Raw genomic sequence first — 19,484 nt, 5'->3', positions numbered from 1 at the left:
TGATTATTGTTTCTGTGCCACTGGAGTAAACTTCAGTAGGGCAGGGATAGATGAGATTTGGTTCACCATTACATTGACATTTATCACTCCAAACACAATGCCTGGAACACGGTGCCATTTGGTAAACCTTGTGCGTGCATGCATGTAAAGCCGCTTCAGTCGTGTCTGACTCTTGGCGGCCCTATGGACTATAGCCGGCCAGGCTCCACTGTCCGTGAGATCCTCCAGGCAAGAATACTGGAGTGGGTTGTCCTTTCCTCCTCCAGGGGATCTTCCTGACCCAGAGACTGAACCCGTGTGTCTTGTCTCCTGCATTGGCAAGTGGTTCTTTACCACTAGCGCCCCCTGGGAAGCGTGTTAAACCTTGACTGAAAGCAGTTAATTAGCTTACTAACTAATTATTTGTAACTAATCAAATAACTCGTACTGTTGAGGGCTGCCTGGAAAATTCAGATAGAAAGTGAGTGTGGCTCTCTTGTTTGTTTGTATGAGGGTCATATTAGATCCCTCTAAAGAAGTAAGGCCTTAAGTCTTAAACTTGGACAATTAGAGCTGTAAAGATAGAAAATATCTACCCCTAACATTAACTCCAATACTTTGGCCACTTCATGCGAAGAGTTGACACGTTGGAAAAGACCCTGATGCTGGGAGGGATTGGGGACAGAAGGAGAAGGGGACGACAGAGGATGAGATGGCTGGATGGCATCACTGACTAGATGGGCATGAGCTTGAGTAAACTCCGGGAGTTTGTGATGGACAGGGAGGCCTGGCGTGCTGTGATTCATGGGGTCACAAAGAATCGGACACGACTGAGCGACTGAACTGAACTGAACTGACCATAGTTCAGTTGGTAAAGAATCCACCTGCAATGCAGGAGACCCCGGTTCGATTCCCAGGTTGGGAAGATCCTCTGGAGAAGAGATAGGCTACCCACTCTATTATTCTTGGGCTTCCCTTGTGGTTCAGCTGGTAAAGAATCTGCCTGCAATGAGGGATATCTGGGTTCAGTCCCTGGGTTTGGAAGATCCCCCGGAGAATGGAAAGGCTACCCACTCCCGTATTCTAGCCTGGAGAATTCCATGGACTGAATAGTCCAGGAGGTTGCAGAGCTGGACAGGACTGAGGGACTTTCACTTTCACCCCTACCAAATGAGTTATTTATATGAGGTAGCTTGTGCTAGAATTTCCTAGATTGCAACCTGCAAAGGCTCCCTCCTGAAGGATGCATTCAGATGCACTCAGAAAGAACAACTTGTCGTGGAGAGAAATACAAGTTATGTATCTTGACAACAGCCCAGACAATTGTATCAGTGAACAGGGCAATAATGCACTTTCTGAATTACTTTGAAGAATATTCAGCAACATTTTCAGTCCCCTATGTTTTGCATTATTTGGAGAAGGAGAATGTCCATGGGATGAGGAAAGGATGAACTGGAGTTCAAATAACCTAACCGGTATGAACGTATCATAAAATTCCCACTTATGACCTCTTTCCTTCTTGAGCGTAATATCCTGGGAAATTTTTTATCATGTTATACTGTAGAACAGTTCCATATTCAATTTTCATGTTTATTTTTGGCTTCTTTCAACTGTTCAGATGAAAAGAAGAAGAGGAAAGAGGTGTTTCAAAAACATATTTTATTCACCTAAGAACTATGACACAAATTTGCATATTGTTTCATTAATTTAGAAATATCTCTTATTCACTGGTTTTTATGAAGTTGGAGGAATGCATAATGGGTTAAACTGGAAAGCATATTTTATTTTCAGCTCTTATTTCAGTTCTTAAATCTAAGCTCTAAATGAACATTATGCACACCATTAGAACTTAGTTTTAAATTTTTAGGAAGCTGATAAGGTTTTTTCTAATCAGTAGACATTGAAAAACATGTTGCATTTAGGTTTCTTGATTAAATACATTATTCAGGTAGTTAAGTCTTCACAAATGTTCACGAGCATACTAAATATTGGGTACTAGGCTTTCACATTGGAGTCAAGAATTCCCTTTCAAGTGACAAGATTTTAGCAAAGCTGGCATTTTAAGAAATTAGATATTTGCAATTAATTGCCTTTGAAAACAATTTTATTCAAAGTTCCATTTATTATTTTTATTATTATGAAAAGTAAGATTTTAGTTTTGATTTCCTTTTTTTCTCACTGCTGACCAGATTTTACTTTTAAAGCAACATTACATACAACAAAGCAATTCCTCAAAAACCAAGTCATGTATTTGCTAGGACTCAAATATTCCAAGCTCTAAAACATTGTATTTAAAAGGTACTTGCTGTACGTCATATACACACTGCTACATTAAAAATAGATAGCCAACAAGGATTACTGTAAAACTCAGGGAAGTCTGCCCAAGAGTCTGTACTAACCTAAATGGGAAAGAATATGAAAATACATACATGTAAGGGTATAACTGAATCATTCTGCTGTACACCTGAAACTAATACAACATTGTTAATCAGCTATATTCAATATAAAATAAAAAATCTTAAAAAATGTACAACTAAAAAATACCTCCAGAAAATATTAAATATTGCAGTTTATATCTAGATTATCTTTATAAATTAAAATAGATAATGTAAAGCTTTAGTTTAGTTTCAAACGTATGCATGAATATGTGTGTTTGTGTTTTCTGTTATATCCCTAGAGAAGAAAAGGACAGTACACATATACATGTATACAAAAGATGCTGAAAAATCTTTGTTGGAAAAGTAAAGGCAGTATCAATTTTATCATGGAAAGTTTGAAGTGGAGTAATGGAGGTAAACTTTCTGATTTAAAAACCAAGCTGTACTACTTTCAAGAAAGATGATCTTGATCAAGTAAACTAAATGCTGAATCTTGATTTCTGCATTAGAAAGTAGAGATAATAAACATAAGGTGTAATGAGGGCTAAATTAGATAATCTACATAGAAAGTAGGCAATAAATATAAACTATAATTGTTAGTTTTTAAAGTACAATTACTAGAATTAATGAGAATGTGACAGTGATTTGTGATGTAAATGAAGATTATAGATCATAATGATTTAGAATTTATCCAATTAGTTAAATTTTTTCAAGAGGCCCAGTCCTATGGCATTTGAAAAATCTAAAAGGAACCAATTTTACCAACATCTTATAAGCATGCAAAAGCTTATTAGTAGTTCCATTTGTAAATTACAGAGGCATTCAGGTATTTTACAATCATAAATATGTTTTAAAAAGTTTTAATTAGTGAAGAATATTTGTGCTCATCACAGTCTTCTAGATTTTTATTATCTTTGAGCTCTTTGCATGACATGTTCAATTTTGAATAAGGGATTACTTGCCTTTTAAGTTTATATTATTCTCTGAGGTATGGTTACTAGATATATGAGAAGACCTGAAAATTAGTGGAGCTTTTTAAAATTGAATTAGTTAAGTTTTTTCCTACTAGAATTAAATTAGAAAAGTTTCCCATTACAAGTCTTTTCAAGAAAAAAATGATTTGTTTCAAATGCAAAAGTTCAATGTGTTTTCAGGAATTCTATAGTATCTAATAGTCTACAAATGCTGTTCACAGTTATGCAATATTGTAGTCACTACTTACAAGTGGCTATTAAGGAATCAAAATATGTGATGAAGGAACTTAATTTTTAATTAATTAATCTTAATAAATTTAAATTTAAATAGCCACATGTTTCTGACAACATTTGTAAGGAAACTTACATATTGTAAATTCCACATGATATACTGGAAATGTAGTTTCAACTAAAGTATTACTATAAGCAAAAAAATAAAACAATCTACATTTTATTCTTTATAAATATTTTAAAAATAACTAGAAGAATTATTTCTACAAGGTGCTCTCTCTCCCTCTTTCTTATCTTTCTTTCTGTATATATATTGTTTTGTCTATATACTGTACAACATCTTTCTCCTGGTGGTGGTGGTTTAGTTGCTAGCTCGGGTCCAAGCCCATCAGTCTCTTCTGTCCGTAGGACTTCACAAGCAAGAATACCAGAATGGGTTGCCATTTCCTTTTCCAGGGCATCTTCTGGCCCAGGGATTGAACCTGTGTCTCCTCACAGTAGGTGGGTTCTTTACCGTTGGCCACTAGGAAAGGCCCATCTTTCTCCTAGTGGAAAACGTTTGTATTTTAGTCATGACCAAGACAATGAAACTTTCATACCTACACACTACTAGAATGTTTCCTGGAGGTTAATCTCACTTTGCTTCCCCATCCTTAAGACTCTCAAAAGCAGTCTTTGAGATAATTGCAGTATTTGGTCTTGTTCCAGGAGGAAACATAGCACTACATCTTTGGGAAGGGGGAGGCACAACTATCTCTGTACCCAGACTCCTGACTGTAAAGGATCACACCGTGTGACCAGAGGCTGGAGAGCGGTGACACTAAGCATGCAGCACAGTATATTTTCTTCTTCACATCCAAATTATTAGGTCACTTCTCATTCTTAGCTTGTACTAGAAGTCCTTAGTTATTTTAACACATACAGATGAATGTGGCAGTCTGCAATTTAGACTTGCAGAAGTCATTCCACACATTAATATAAAAAAGATAAAAATTGCAAGTGTGTGTGTGTGTATATTCATGTCTGTCTAATACAAAGTGATAAAATTCCTAAGTTAGATGACCTGCGACAGACAGTTGTATAAGGAAACGGAATAACTATATAAGTGAGGATCACTGAAACATTTATGAAGGTTTGTTGTTTATTCACTAAATCACATCAAACTCTGCAAATCCTAGACTGTAGCCTGCCAGGCTCCTCTGTACATGCGATTTCCCAGGCACAAATACTAGAGTGGATTGCCATTATCTTCTCCATGGGATCTTCTGGACCCAGGGATCAAAACTGCATCTCTTGCTTGGGTGGAAAGTTTCTTTACCACTAAGCCACCAGGGAACATCTTATGAAGGTTATACTGCTGCTTCTGCTGCTAAGTCACTTCAGTCGTGTCTGACTCTATGCATCCCCATAGATGACAGCCCACCAGGCTCCGCCGTCCCTGGGATTCTCCAGGCAAGAATAGTGCAGTGGGTTGCCATTTCCTTCTCCAATGCATGAAAGTGAAAAGAGAAAGTGAAGTCACTCAGTCGTGTCCAACTCTTAGGGACCCCATGGACTGCAGCCTACCAGGCTCCTCCATCCATGGGATTTTCCAGGCAAGAGTACTGGAGTGGGTTGCCATTGCCTTCTCCTTATGAAGGTTATAAATTATATAAAATGTTAAGAAAAATGTTCTGAGGGGTATGAGGTCATAGCCCACTTGGGAAGGGTACAGGTCACTGAGAGCTTTGAAGCTTAAAAGGAATTTCAATTTATTCTAATGACAAGAGAAAGCATTTGCTGTGTATTTAAATTTAAAGTAGTGTGATGGTATAGCTATTGTCTGGAAAAACAACTGCGATAGCAATATGCAAGATTATGGATGGAGAAAAGAGACCGAAAATAAGGTGAAAAGTTAGAAAATCTAGAAATCTAGTTCATTTCAATGGAAACATAGAAGAGAGAAAAATATGAATGGTACATTGAAAGCACAACATATATTTCAAAGTTCTTACCCTTGTTACTGAACATATGGTAGGAACTTTAACAGAAAAACTTTGATAAGGGAGAGATTGTGATGACCAAAAAGGCTCTCACCCAACTCTTTGACAGGATGTCAGTGTCCTGAAAGTGTTCGTCACTCAGTTGTGCACCACTCTATATGACCCCACAAACTGTAGCCCACCAGGCTCCTCTGTCCACGAAGTTCCCCAGGCAAGAACACTGGAGTGGATTGCCATTCCCTCCTTCAGGGGAGCTTCCCAACACAGGGATTGCTACAGGGCATTCTGCATTAAAGGCAGATTATTTATCATCTGATCACCATCCTAGTAACTTAAAAACACACTCAGGAAAATGGAAAGATTTTGCAATGACAGATTTAGTTTCTCTATTTAGAAATGGAGGTTCAAAATAAAAATTTTAAAAGAAATGTTGAAAATTAAGGGATTAGATATGGTAGACACAGTGCCTGAAAAACTATAAATGGAGGTTCATAACATTGTATAGGAAATGGTAACCGAACCATTCCCAAGAAAAAGAAATGCAGGAAGGCAAAGTGGTTGCCTGAGGAGCCCTTACAAACAGCTGAGAAAAGAAGTGAAAGGCAAAGGAGAAAGGGAATGATATATTAAGCTTTTGATTGTGTGGATCACAACAAACTGTGGAAAATTCTTAAAGAGATGGGAATACCAGATGACCTGACTTGCCTCCTGTATGCAGATCAAGAAGCAACAGTTAGAACTGGACATGGACCAATGGACTGGTTCAAAATTAGGAATGGAGGCTATATATTGTCACCCTGCTTATTTAACTTCTATGCAGAGTACATCATGCAAAATGCCCTCTGGATGAATACCAAGCAAGAATCAAGATTTCCAGGAGAAATATCAACAACCACACAACTAAGAGGAGGAACTAAAGAACCTCTTAATAAAGGTGAAAGAGGAGAGTGAAAAAAACTGGCTTACCAACTGTAGCCCACCACGCTCCTCTGTCCACGAAGTTCTCCAGGCAAGAATACTGGAGTGGACTGCCATTCCCTCATTCAAAAAACTAACATCATGACATCTGGTCCCTTCATTTCATAGCAAATTATGGAGAAAAAGTGTGAACGGTGACAGATTTTCTTTTCTTCAGTTCCATAATCACTGCGGACAATGAGCACCACAAAATTCAAAGATGCTTGCTTCTTGGAAGGAAAGTTTTGACAAAACTGAACAGAACATTTAGAAGCAGAGACATCACAATGCCAACAAAGGTGTGTAGAGTGATGTATGGTTTTTTCAGTAGTCATGTATGGATGTGAATGTTGGTCCATAAAGAAGGCTGAGAGCCAAAGAGTTGATGCATTCAAACTGTTGCTGGAAAATAATCTTGAGAGTCTCTTGGACTACAAGAAGATCACATGAGTTAATCCTAAAGGAAATCAACCATGAATATTCATTGGAAGGACTGTTGCTGAGGCTGATGCTCCCATTGTTGACCAGGTGATGTGAAGAGCTGACTCATTGGAAAAAACCCTGATACTGGGAAAGATGGAGGGTAGGAGAAGGAGGGGACAACAGAGGATGAAATAATTCAATGGCATCACCAACTCAATGGAGATGAGTTTGAACTCTGAGAGACAGTGAAGTACAGGGAAGCCTGATGTGCTGCAGTCCATGGAGTCACAGGGTTGGACATGACATAGTGACTAAACAACGACAACCCCAAAAAGCTATTCTGTTTTTTTATATCATTCTTTGTGGGTTGAAATTTATGCCTTCATTATTAGATATAAGCATTTGTGAGGCTTTTTATCAAACCTATTCTTTAATATCTCTCAATAATTATTAAAAAAAGTGAATATGACTACTAAGAACTTGGTTCTGGTTCCCACTTTTTCCCTCTATTTCATTAATATCTGCTTCTTCTTCTCTTTTTTATGATTTTCAGTTCAGAGATGAATTCATTGTGTGGAAATAAATTATTTGAAAGGTTTGATTCCATATTTCAGTCTTATTTAGAATGATGTGGAATTCAGGGCCATTAAGTTTCAACTAGCATTAAGTGAGAAAATCTTGAGAAAGGAAATTAAATAAAGCTGTTGAAGACTTTTGAACTCAAAGAACATGATATTCCTTTGTTTAGAGAAAGATAATAATCAAGATTGGTGAATAATTAGATGTCCATTTTCAGAAAATTTAAGTTAGAGCTATAATTACGCTGAAAGTTGTCATCATAACATGGAAGTTTGCTCTAAGGCTGTTTAGTAAAAAAGACAGTCCTCTTTTTGAAATATTCATCTTTTTTTTATAGGACTGAAAAGTGTTTATCATATGAAATGACATTTAATAAGATGTTTTGTTATAGTATTTGTGTTCAGTTAAATTTGAAACTATCTTTGTCAAAGGAAATTGTATGTGAAAATACATCATTCTTGGGATGCTCACTAATTTTCACTTGACTCATGTTATTATCATAAAAACAACCAGCTCAAAACCCTGCATATACATGCCTGAAGTTTAAGGGAGGGAGAATTATTTGACTATCTAGGTAAGTTCTGTGAATAAAATTAGATATTAGAAACATTATCAAATCAAAGCATAATGTAGATAATCCATTTTTCTTTAACAATTTTGTGGAAAAGACATATCTAAATTACTCATTAAAATGCTTTAAAATAGCAAAGGTATATAATTTCTGTCGTATTATGTACTGTCATATTTAATTATTAGAATGGCATGCTCATGCAACAGACAGCTATTAAAAGATTATTTTCTGGTAAAGATTTATGAAAAAACTATTAAATATCTCATCTCTCTTAGGAAAAATCAAATTTGCCATTTTTTCAAAATATCTTTATTTTGAGTATTTCTCAATCCAACTGCTACTCTAATTATAAAATAGCACCATCTCTCTCTGTTTTATTTTGTATGTATTGGGCTTTTAACTTGTTTCCTGTTTTTACTTATTCTTCCTCTTCATTTATTTTCCACACAGGAAGGCAAGTGGTCTTTTAAAAATCCTGCTTAAAATCCTTCAGTAGCATGACTTATAGTGAAAACAAAATGCTTCTCATGACCCGAAGACTATTTATATTCCACTACCCTCTTCTCTCCTCCACCCCCACACTCCCACCCACACATGTGCATGCACTCACACACACACACACACACACACACACACACACAGATGCATTTTTTTTCTTTTCTAATTTTAAGTCCTCCAAGGATATTCCTGTTCTGGAGTCCCATGCTTGTTGTCCTATCTGCCTAGAATAATTTTCCCATGGATACTCATATGTGAGGATGCCTCACTTCATTTTTCTGTCTACTCATTTTCTGTAATCAGTTCAAAAAAGATACCAACTATTGTATTTTTTATGATTGTTTACAGTAATTTTATTTTTATAACATTTCTCATTATATAAAATTAAATATAATATCACAATTTTTGGTTTGTATTTGGCTCCTTCCAGTAGAATACAAGGTTCATTGTAGCAGAGATTTTGCTTGCCTATGAATCACCCTGCCTAAAACAGTTCTTGTCACAAAATAGTAAATATATACTCTGTGCTGAATTCATAAATGAATGAATTATGTTCAAGCTATAAATGAAACACTCCTATTGACCATAATTGTTGCTAATTATTTTAGAAAAATATTTTAAAGTTTTTCTTAGGGAAGTTTCCTCATGAATCGTTTCTTTTTATACTTCACTAGAACAAAAGGCAAGTGACTAAAAGCTGGTAGGGAACATATTATTCTTTGTAGAATATACTATTTTTCAATATGGAAATTAGTTTTGTAAATAATTAGAGTGAGCCATATATGTATGTGTGTGTATATATATATACTGTATATGCATATCCATATACATGTATGTATGTGTATATATACACACACACATATATATATACACATAAAATACATATGTGTATATTTGAAAATTTGTAAAATAATCATTTATAGCTAAAAAGCTGGTCAGAATTTGTTTCATTTATGTAATATCTAAGGAAAGTTAAATCTTTAGATATACCTAAACATAGGAGTATTAAAATTGCATACAATTCTGTGTGAGATTTTCCAGAATTAAAATGTATACTGTCTTATTCCTAGGAACTGTTATTTATTTTATGTGGAAAAGTGGGTAAACTGTGCTTTTTTTTTTTTTTTTTGACACATTAAAATTTCTGGTCTCACTGAGGCATTTCTATGACTAAGCCTTTGAATAGGAGATTAAAATTCAGATGACCAGAAGGAGCTACATCCCCAATTTGTATTCATGGGCTCCAAGGCCTTAATTTTCAAATGGAAAGCACACTGGTTGAACTAAAAGACCTATATGCCTGTTTTTATTTTTTATTATTTTTTTATTTTTTCCATTTATTTTTATTAGTTGTAGGTTAAGTACTTTACAATATTGTAGTGGGTTTTGCCATACATTGACATGAATCAGTCATGGATTTACATGTGTTCCCCATCCTGAACCCCCTTCTTACCTCTCTCTCCATCCCATCCCTCTGGGTCTTCCCAGTGCACCAGCCCTGAGCACTTGTCTGATGCCTCCAACCTGGGCTGGTGATCTGTTTCACCCTTGATAGTATACTTGTTTCAATGCTGTTTTCTATGAACACCCCACCCTCACCTTCTCCCACAGAGTCTAAAAGTCTGTTCTGTACAGCTGTGTCTCTTTTTCTGTTTTGCATAAAGTGTTATCATTACCATCTTTTAAAATTCCATGTATTTTAAAATTCCATATATATGCATTAGTATACTATATTGGTATTTATCTTTCTGACTTACTTCACTCTGTATAATGGGCTCCAGTTTCATCCATCTCATTAGAACTGATTCAAATGAATTCTTTTTAACAGCTGAGTAATATTCCATTGTGTATATGTACCACAGCTACCTTATCCATTCGTCTGCTGATGGGCATCTAGGTTGCTTCCATGTCCTGGCTATTATAAACAGTGCTGTGATGAACACTGGGGTGCACGTGTCTCTTTCAGATCTGGTTTCCTCGGTGTGTATGCCCAGAAGTGGGATTGCTGGGTCATATGGCAGTTCTATTTCCAGTTTTTTAAGGAATCTCCACACTGTTCTCTATAGTGGCTGTATTAATTTGCATTCCCACCAACAGTGTAAGAGGGTTCCCTTTTCTCCACACCCTGTCCAGCGTTTATTGCTTGTAGACTTTTGGATAGCAGCCATTCTGACTGATGTGTAATGGTACCTCATTGTGGTTTTGATTTGCATTTCTCTGATAATGAGTGATGTTGAGCATCTTTTCATGTGTTTGTTAGCCATCTGTATGTCTTCTTTGGAGAAATGTCTGTTTAGATCTTTGGTCCATGTTTTGAAATAGGTCATTTATTTTTCTGGAATTGAGCTACAGGAGTTGCTTGTATATTCTTGAGATTAACCCTTTGTCTGTTGCTTCATTTGCTATTATTTTCTCCCATTCCGAAGACTGTATTTTCACCTTGCTTATACTTTCTTTTTTTTGTGCAAAAGCTTTTAAGTTTAATTAGGTCCCATTTGTTTATTTTTGCTTTTATGTCCAATATTCTGGGAGGTGGGTCATAGAGGATCTTGCTCTGATTTATGTCAGAGAGTGTTTTGCCTATGTTCTCCTCTAGGAGTTTTATAGTTTATGGTCTTACATTTAGATCTTTAATCCATTTTGAGTTTGTTTTTGTGTATGGTGTTAGAAAGTGTTCTAGTTTCATTCTTTTATGAGTGGTTGACCAGTTTTCCCAGCAACACTTGTTAAAGAGGTTGTCTTTTTCCATTGTATATTCTTGCCTCCTTTGTCGAAGATAAGGTGTCCGTAGGTACGTGGATTTGTCTCTGGGCTTTCTATTTTGTTCCACTGATCTATATTTCTGTCTTTGTGCCAGTACCATATTGTCCTGATGACTGTGACTTTGTAGTAGAGCCTGAAGTCAGGCAGGTTGATTCCTCCAGTTCCATCCTTCTTTCTCAAGATTCCTTTGGCTATTCTAGGTTTTTTGTATTTCCATACAAAATGTGAAATTATTTGCTCTAGTTCTCTGAAAAATACCATTGGTAGCTTGATAGGGATTGCATTGAATCTATAGATTGCTCTGGGGAGTATACTCATTTTCACAATATTGATTCTTCCAATCCACGAACACGGTATATTTCTCCATCTGTTTGTGTCCTCTTTGATTTCTTTCATCAGTGTTTTATAGTTTTCTATGTATAGGTCATTTCGGTAGATATACTCCTAAATATTTTATTCTTTTTGCTGCAATGGTGAATGGTATTGTTTCTTTAATTTCTCTTTCTGTTTTCTCATTGTTAGTGTATAAGAATGCAAGGGATTTCTGTGTGTTAATTTTATATCCTGCAACTTTGCTATATTCATTAATTAGCTCTATTAATTTTCTGGTAGAGTCTTTAGGGTTTTCTATGTAGAGGATCACGTCATCTGCAAACAGTGAAAGTTCCACTTCTTCTTTTCCAGTCTGGATTCCTTTTATTTCTTTTTCTGCTCTGATTGCTGTGACCAAAACTTCCAAAACTATGTTTTATAGTAGTGGTGACAGCTGGCACCCTTGTCTTGTTCCTGACTTTAGGGGAAATGCTTTTTATTTTTCACCATTGAGGATAATGTTTGCTGTGGGTTTGCCATATATATCTTTTATTTTGTTGAGGTATGTTCCTTCTATGCCTGCTTTCTGGAGAGTTTTTATCATAAATGGATGTTGAATCTTGTCAAAGGCTTTTTCTGCATCTATCGAGATAATCATGTGGTTTTTACCTTTCCATTTGTTAATGTGGTGTATTACATTGATTAATTTGTGGATATTATAGATTCCTTGAATTCCTGGGATAAAGCCCACTTGGTCATGAAGTATGATCTTTTTAATATGTTATTGGATTCTGTTTGCTAGAATTTTGTTAAGGATTTTTTGCATCTATATTCATCAGTGATATTGGGCTGTAGTTTTCTTTTTTTTGTGGCATCTTTGTCTAGTTTTGGAATTAGGGTGATGGTGGCCTCATAGAATGAGTTTTGAAGTTTACCTTCTTCTGCGAATTTCTGGAAGAGTTTGAGTAAGATAGGTGTTAGCTCTTCTCTAAATTTTTGGTAGAATTCAGCTGTGAAGCCATCTGGTCCTGGGCTTTTGTTTGCTGTGAGATTTCTGATTACAGTTTCGATTTCTGTGCTTGTGATAGGTCTGTTAAGATCTTCTATTTCTTCCTGGTTCATATTTGGAAAGTTATAATTTTCTAGAAATTTGTCCATTTCTTCCAAGTTGTTCATTTTTTTGGCATAGAGCTGCTGGTAGTAGTCTCTTATGATCCTTTTTATTTCCGTGTTGTCTGTTGTGATCTCTCCATTTTCATTTCTAATTTTGTTGATTTGCTTCTTCTCCCTTTGTTTCTTAATGAGTTTTGCTAGCAGTTTGTCAATTTTGCTTATCTTTTCAAAAAACCAGCTTTTAGCTTTGTTCATTTTTGCTATGGTCTCTTTTGTTTCTTTTGCATTTATTTCTGCCCTAATTTTTAAGATTTCTTTCCTTCTACTAACCCTGGGGTTCTTCATTTCTTCCTTCTCTAGTTGCTTTAGGTGTAGAGCTAGGTTATTTAGTTGACTTTTTCTTCTTTCTTGAGGTATGCCTGTAATGCTATGAATCTTCCCCTTAGCACTGCGTTTATAGTGTCCCATAGGTTTAGGGTTGTTGTGTTTTCATTTTCTTTTGTTTCTGTGCATATTTTGATTTATTTTTAGATTTCTTCTATGATTTGTTGGTTATTCAGAAGGGTGTTATTTAGCCTTCATATGTTTGAATTTTTAATAGTTTTTTTTTTCCTGCAATTGAGATCTAGTCTTACTGCATTGTGGTCAGAAAAGATGACTGGAATGATTTCAATTTTTTTGAATTTACCAAGGCTACATTTATGGCCCAGGATGTGATCTATTCTGGAGAAGGTTCCGTGTGCACTTGAGAAAAAGGAAATTGATTGTTTTGGGGTGAAATGTCCAATAGATATCAATTAGGTCTAGATGGTCCATTGTGTCATTTAAAGTTTGTGTTTCCTTGTTAATTTTCTGTTTAGTTGACCTATCCATAGGTGTGAGTGTGGTATTAAAGTCTCCCACTATTATTGTGTTATTGTTAATTTCACCTTTCATACTCATTAGCATTTGCCTTACATATTGCGGTGCTCCTATGTTGGGTGCATATATATTTATAAATGTTATATCTTCTTATTGGTGTCCTTTGTGTAGTGTCCTTGTCTCTTTTGACAGCCTTTATTTGAAAGTCTATTTTATCTGATATGAGTATTGCCACTCCTGCTTTCTTTTGGTCTCCGTTTGCATGAAATATTTTTTTCCAGCCCTTCACTTTCAGTCTGTATGTGTCCCTTGTTTTGTGGTGTGTCTCTTGTAGATAGCATATATAGGGGTCTTGTTTTTGTATCCATTCAGCCAGTCTTTGTCTTTTGGTTGGGGCATTCAGCCCATTTACCCTTTAGGTTATTATTGATAGGTATCATCCCGTTGCCATTTACTTTGTTGTTTTGGGTTCGCATTTATACAACCTTTCTGTGTTTCCTGTCTAGAGAAGATCCTTTAGCATTTGTTGAAGAGCTGTTTTGGTGGTGCTGAATTCTCTCAGCTTTTGCTTGTCTGTAAAGCTTTTGAATTCTCCTTCATATCTGAATGAGATCCTTGCTGGGTACAGTAATCTAGGTTGTAGGTTATTCTCTTTCATTACTTGAAGTATGTCCTGCCATTCCCTTCTTGCCTGAAGGGTTTCTATTGATAGATCAGCTGTTATCTTTATGGGAATCCCTTTGTGTGTTATTTGTTGGCTTTCCCTTGCTGCTTTTAATATTTGTTCTTTGTGTTTGATCTTTGCTAATTTGATTAATATGTGTCTTGGGGTGTTTCACCTTGGGTTTTTCCTGTTTGGGACTCTCTGGGTTTCTTGGACCTGTGTGACTATTTCCTTCCCCATTTTGAGGAATTTTTCAGCTATTATCTCCTCGAGTATTTTCTCATGGCCTTCCTTTTTGTCTTCTTCTTCTTCTGGGACTCTTATGATTCGAATGTTGGGGTGTCTCACATTGTCCCAGAGGTCCCTGAGGTTGTCCTCATTTCTTTTGATTCTTTTTTCTTTTTTCCTCTCTGCTTCATTTATTTCCACCATTTTATCTTAGACCTCACTTATCCTATTTTCTGCCTCCGTTATTCTACTCATGGTTCCCTCCAGAGTGCTTTTGATCTCATTTATTGCATTACTGATTTTTAATTGACTCTTTTTTATTTCTTCTAGGTCCTTGTTAAACATTTCTTGCATCTTCTCAATCCTTGTCTCCAGGCTATTTATCTGTAACTCCATTTTGTTTTCAAGATTATGGATCATTATTATTATTATTATTCTAAATTTTTTTCAGGTAGATTCCCTATCTCCTCCTCTTTTGTTTGACTTGGTGGTCATTTTTCATGTTCCTTTACCTGTTGGGTATTTCTCTGCCTTTTCATCTTGTTTAGATTGCTGTGTTTGGAGTGGCCTTTCTGTATTCTGGTGGTCTGTGGTTCCTTTTTATTGTGGAGGTTTCTCCCAGTGGGTGGAGTTGGACGATTGGCTTGTCAAGTTTTTTTGGTTAGGGAAGCTTGCGTCGGTGTTCTGGTGCACGGAGCTGGATTTCTTCTCTCTGGAGTGCAATGGAGTGTCCAGTAGTGAGTTTTGAGGTGGGTCTATGTGTTTGGTGTGACTTTGGGCAGCCTGTATGTTGACGCTCAGGGCTATGTTCCTGCGTTGCTGGAGAATTTGTGTGGTATGTCTTGCTCTGGAACTTATTGGCTCTCGGGTGGTGGTTGGTTTCAGTGTAGGTATGGAGGCTTTTGGATGATCTCTTATTACTTAATATTCCCTGTAGTCAGGAGTTCTCTGGTGTTCTAAGGTTTTGGGCTTAAGCCTCCTGTCTCTGGATTTCAGTGTTATTCTTCCAGTAGCCTCAAAACTTCTCCAACTATACAGCACTGATAATAAAACTTCTAGGTTAATGGTGAAAGGATTATCTACAGTGAGGGACATCCAGAGAGGTCCACAGAGTTACATGAAGAAGAAGAGAGGGAGGAATGAGATAGAGGTGAGCAGGAGGAGAAAAAGGGGGACTCGAGAGAGACAGATCTATACAGTACTCTGTTCCCTAAGTGTTTTCCGTAGCCCAGAACACCCACAGAGATTCACAGAATTGCATTGAGAAGAGAAAGAGGAGGGAGGAAATAGAGGTGATCTGGGGGAGAAAAAGGAGAGTCAAAAGGGGAAGAGAGTAATCATCACCCTCCTGAGTAAAGATGGGTACTGAATATTGGATTCTTAAATGTCCAAAATTGATATCAAACACTGAAAAACAAAGATTAAAAATCTAGAGTAGAGGTTAGGCTCTTAAAAATACAATATTAAAAACAAAAACACAAAAAATTTAAGAAATATGTATATGAAGTTTGCTTTAAAAATAGGGTCTCTTTTTTTGTTTTTTTGCAAGGTTATAGTGAAATGAAAATGAAAATTAAGGAGTAATAGAGGACTTTAAAAGAAAATAAAAGAAAAAAATTTAATTAAAAAATAGTAAAAAAATAGTAAAAATATATGAGAATGAAAATGAAAATTAAGGAGCAATAGAGGACTTTAAAAAAAAAAAGAAAAGAAAAAAAGGCAAAAAAAATTTTTTTAATTAAAAAATAGTAAAAAAAAATATATGAAAATTAAAATTAAAGAGTAATAGAGGACTTTAAAAGAAAATAAAAGAAAAAAATTTAATTAAAAAAATAGTAAAAATATATGAGAATGAAAATGAAAATTAAGGAGCAATAGAGGACTTTAAAAAAAGAAAAAAAAGCCAAAAAATTTTTTTTAATTAAAAAATAGTAAAATATATATATATATATTAAAATTAAAGAGTAATAGAGGAGTAATAGGGAATTTTAAAAGAAAATAAAAAAAATTAAAAAAAGAAAAAAAATTTTTTTTAATTAAAAAAATAGTAAAAATATATCTAGGAATTTCTCTGGAGCTGTTTCGGGCAGTGTGGGTTCGGTTCAGTTTCAGATAACTCCTTGTTCCAGCTTACACTTCTCAATATCTATAGGCCCCTTCCAGTGTAGTCAGTATTAACTACAAGGATCTGTTGCACCTGTCATTTCTGAAGCGGTTCCTTTTGTTTATTTGGCTTCTGTTTGCCAGTCTCTTCAGTGTCTAATTTCCGCCCTGACCCAAGTGGGTGGAGGTGGTCTCTTGTTTAGGTTTGCTTGTTCAGTGGCGCTGTGGAGAGGGTGGGGCACTGCAGACAAATCTCACTGGCCTGTGAACACTCGAAGTGTTCCTGCCACAGTGGGTTTGGCCCCGCTCATGGGTATGTGCTTTCCCCGTCTACACTGCTCAGGCTCCAGGCTGCTCTCCAGGGAGCGGGCCCTTAGTTGGGTGTGGTTCCAGTTTTTGGGTGCTCCATATAAGCGCAGACTCGGTTGGGTCTGCGTTTTGTGCCTTCCCCAGCCCGAGCAGCTCAGGCTGCCAGGAGCTTGACGAGCGCACTCTCCCCAGGTGCAGTGTGCCTTCTCCGCTCCGCGGTCCCAGCCTCAGTTTCCATGAACGCCTGTTGGGTGCGCCTTGTGTCTGTTCTGGGGAGCTGGTCTCTAGCCGCGACCCTCCCAGTAGATGTCAACCATCCCGAATCTCAGGAAGTCTTTGGTTACAAACTGGAAGCGTGTTTGCAATTTGGTAGGGGATGCCATCTCTGGGGCCAAGTTTGCCCCTTTCCCCTCCCCCCTGCCTCCTGCCTCAGGCGGGGGATGGGCTGGTCCACCGCTGGCTAGCTCTTCTCTGGAATTGCTCAGTTGTCCTTTTGTTCCTAAGCAATGCCACCCGCTCCTTTCCGTTCAGCCCCCAGTTGTTGGTGGCAGATGTGAGCGTCTGGGGTACTTTTCTGCTCGGAGTTCCCTTTAGGCATGTAATCTGTGGGTTTTATTTATTTTTCCTCCCTCTTAGGTTGCCCTCCAAGATTCAAAAACTTCCCCCAGACCTGCCAGTGAGAGGGTTCCCTGGTGTTTGGAAACTTCCTGTATTACCCTCATCCTGGGACGGGTCTCCATTCCTAGCTCTTTTGTCTCTCTTTTGATCTTTTATATTTTGTCCTACCTCCTTTCAAAGACAATGGGCTGCTTGTCCGAGCGCCTGATGTCCTCTGCTAGTGATCAGAAGTTGTATTGTGCAGTTCGCTCAGCGTTCAAATGTTCTTTTGATGAATTTGTAGGTGAGAAAGTGGTCTCCCGGTCCTATTCCTCCACCATCTTAGCTCCTCCTCCCTGCATGTTTTTAAAATAAAGATTCTCTAGCCTAACTGAGTCAGAATCTGCACCCTAACAAGACAGACAGGTGACTCCAGTACACTTATATTTAGGGATGCAGCACTTTAGGTGATTTTGATTGTCAGCCAGATGTAGAACACATGAAATTCTAGAAGCTTCACAGTGAAGTATTAGGGACTGTAGGTAAAGGACCAAATGGCTGGAAGTGATCCTTCACAGAAATAGTTCTGAAATTCAACCATTGATTTTTGTCCCTTTTAAGTTAGAAGACCTCCCTACCGTGTCTCATTCCAAAGATTTCAAAGGATTTATCAAAGTATAGCATGTAAAGCTGCTAAACCATGAATTGCTGTTCAGCATCAGTATTTCTGAAGTGAATGATCTCAGCAGATAGGGTCAATTGGTTTGTTTCTCAGAATTCTTATTATATCATTTTGTGAGTATTTAACTCACTTAATCCTGAAAGATGACGCTGTGAAAGTGCTGCACTCAATATGCAAACAAATTTGGGAAAACTCAGCAGTGGCCACAGGACTGGAAAAGGTCAGTTTTCATTCCAATCCCAAAGAAAGGCAATCCCAAAGAATTCTCAAACTACCACGCAGTTGCACTCATCTCACACACTAGTAAAGTAATGCTCAAAATTCTCCAAGCCAGGCTTCAGAAAGACATGAACCATGACCTTCCAGATGTTCAAGCTCATTTTAGAAAAGGTAGAGGAACCAGAGATCAAATTGCCAGCATCAGCTGGATCATTGAAAAAGCAAGAGAGTTCCAGAAAAACATCTATTTCTGCTTTATTGACTATGCAAAAGCCTTTGACTGTGTGGACCACAATAAACTGTGGAAAATTCTCAAAGAGTTGGGAATCCCAGACCACCTGACCTGCCTCTTGAGAAACCTGTATGCAGGTCAGGAAGCAACAGTTAGAACTGGACATGGAACAAAAGACTGGTTCCAAATAGGAAAAGGAGTATGTATATTGTCACCCTGCTTATTTAACTTATATGCAGAGAACATCATGAGAAACGCTTGGCTGGATGAAGCACAAGCTGGAATCAAGATTGTGGGGCAAAATAGCAATAACCTCAGATATGCAGATGACACCACCCTTATGGCAGAGAGTGAAGAAAAACAAAAGAGCCTCTTGATGAAAGTGAAAGAGGATAGTGAAAAAGTTGGCTTAAAGCTCAACATTCAGAAAACTAAGATCATGGAATCTGGTCCCATCACTTCATGGCAGATAGATGGAGAAACAGTGGAAACAGTGGCTGACTCTATTTTTCTGGGCTCCAAAATCACTGCAGATGGTGATTGCAGCCATGAAGTTAAAAAACACTTACTCCTTGGAAGGAAAGTTAGAACTAGCCTAGAGAGCATATTAAAAAGCAGAGACATTACTTTGGCAACAAAGGTCCATCTAGTCAAGGCTATGGTTTTTCCAGTGGTCATGTATGGATGTGAGAGTTGGACTGTGAAGAAAACTGAGCACTGAAAAGTTGATGCTTTTGAAGTGTGGTGTTGTAGAAGACTCGAGAGTCCCTTGGACTGCAAGTAGATCCAACCAGTCCATCCTAAAGGAGATCAGTCCTGGGTGTTCATT

The 19,484-nt window shown here is 37.1% G+C and overlaps 1 pseudogene; it reads left to right on the top strand.

Annotated features, from left to right (window-relative positions):
* Positions 1 to 17,605, top strand: part of LOC139032118 (craniofacial development protein 2-like) — a 96,708-nt pseudogene extending 79,103 nt beyond the window's left edge.
* The last annotated feature ends 1,879 nt before the right edge of the window (positions 17,606 to 19,484 follow it).

The sequence above is a fragment of the Odocoileus virginianus genome, chromosome 30 (assembly GCF_023699985.2).
Source record: "Odocoileus virginianus isolate 20LAN1187 ecotype Illinois chromosome 30, Ovbor_1.2, whole genome shotgun sequence".
NCBI lineage: Eukaryota > Metazoa > Chordata > Mammalia > Artiodactyla > Cervidae > Odocoileus > Odocoileus virginianus.
This window is presented reverse-complemented; position numbering and strand designations above follow the sequence as displayed.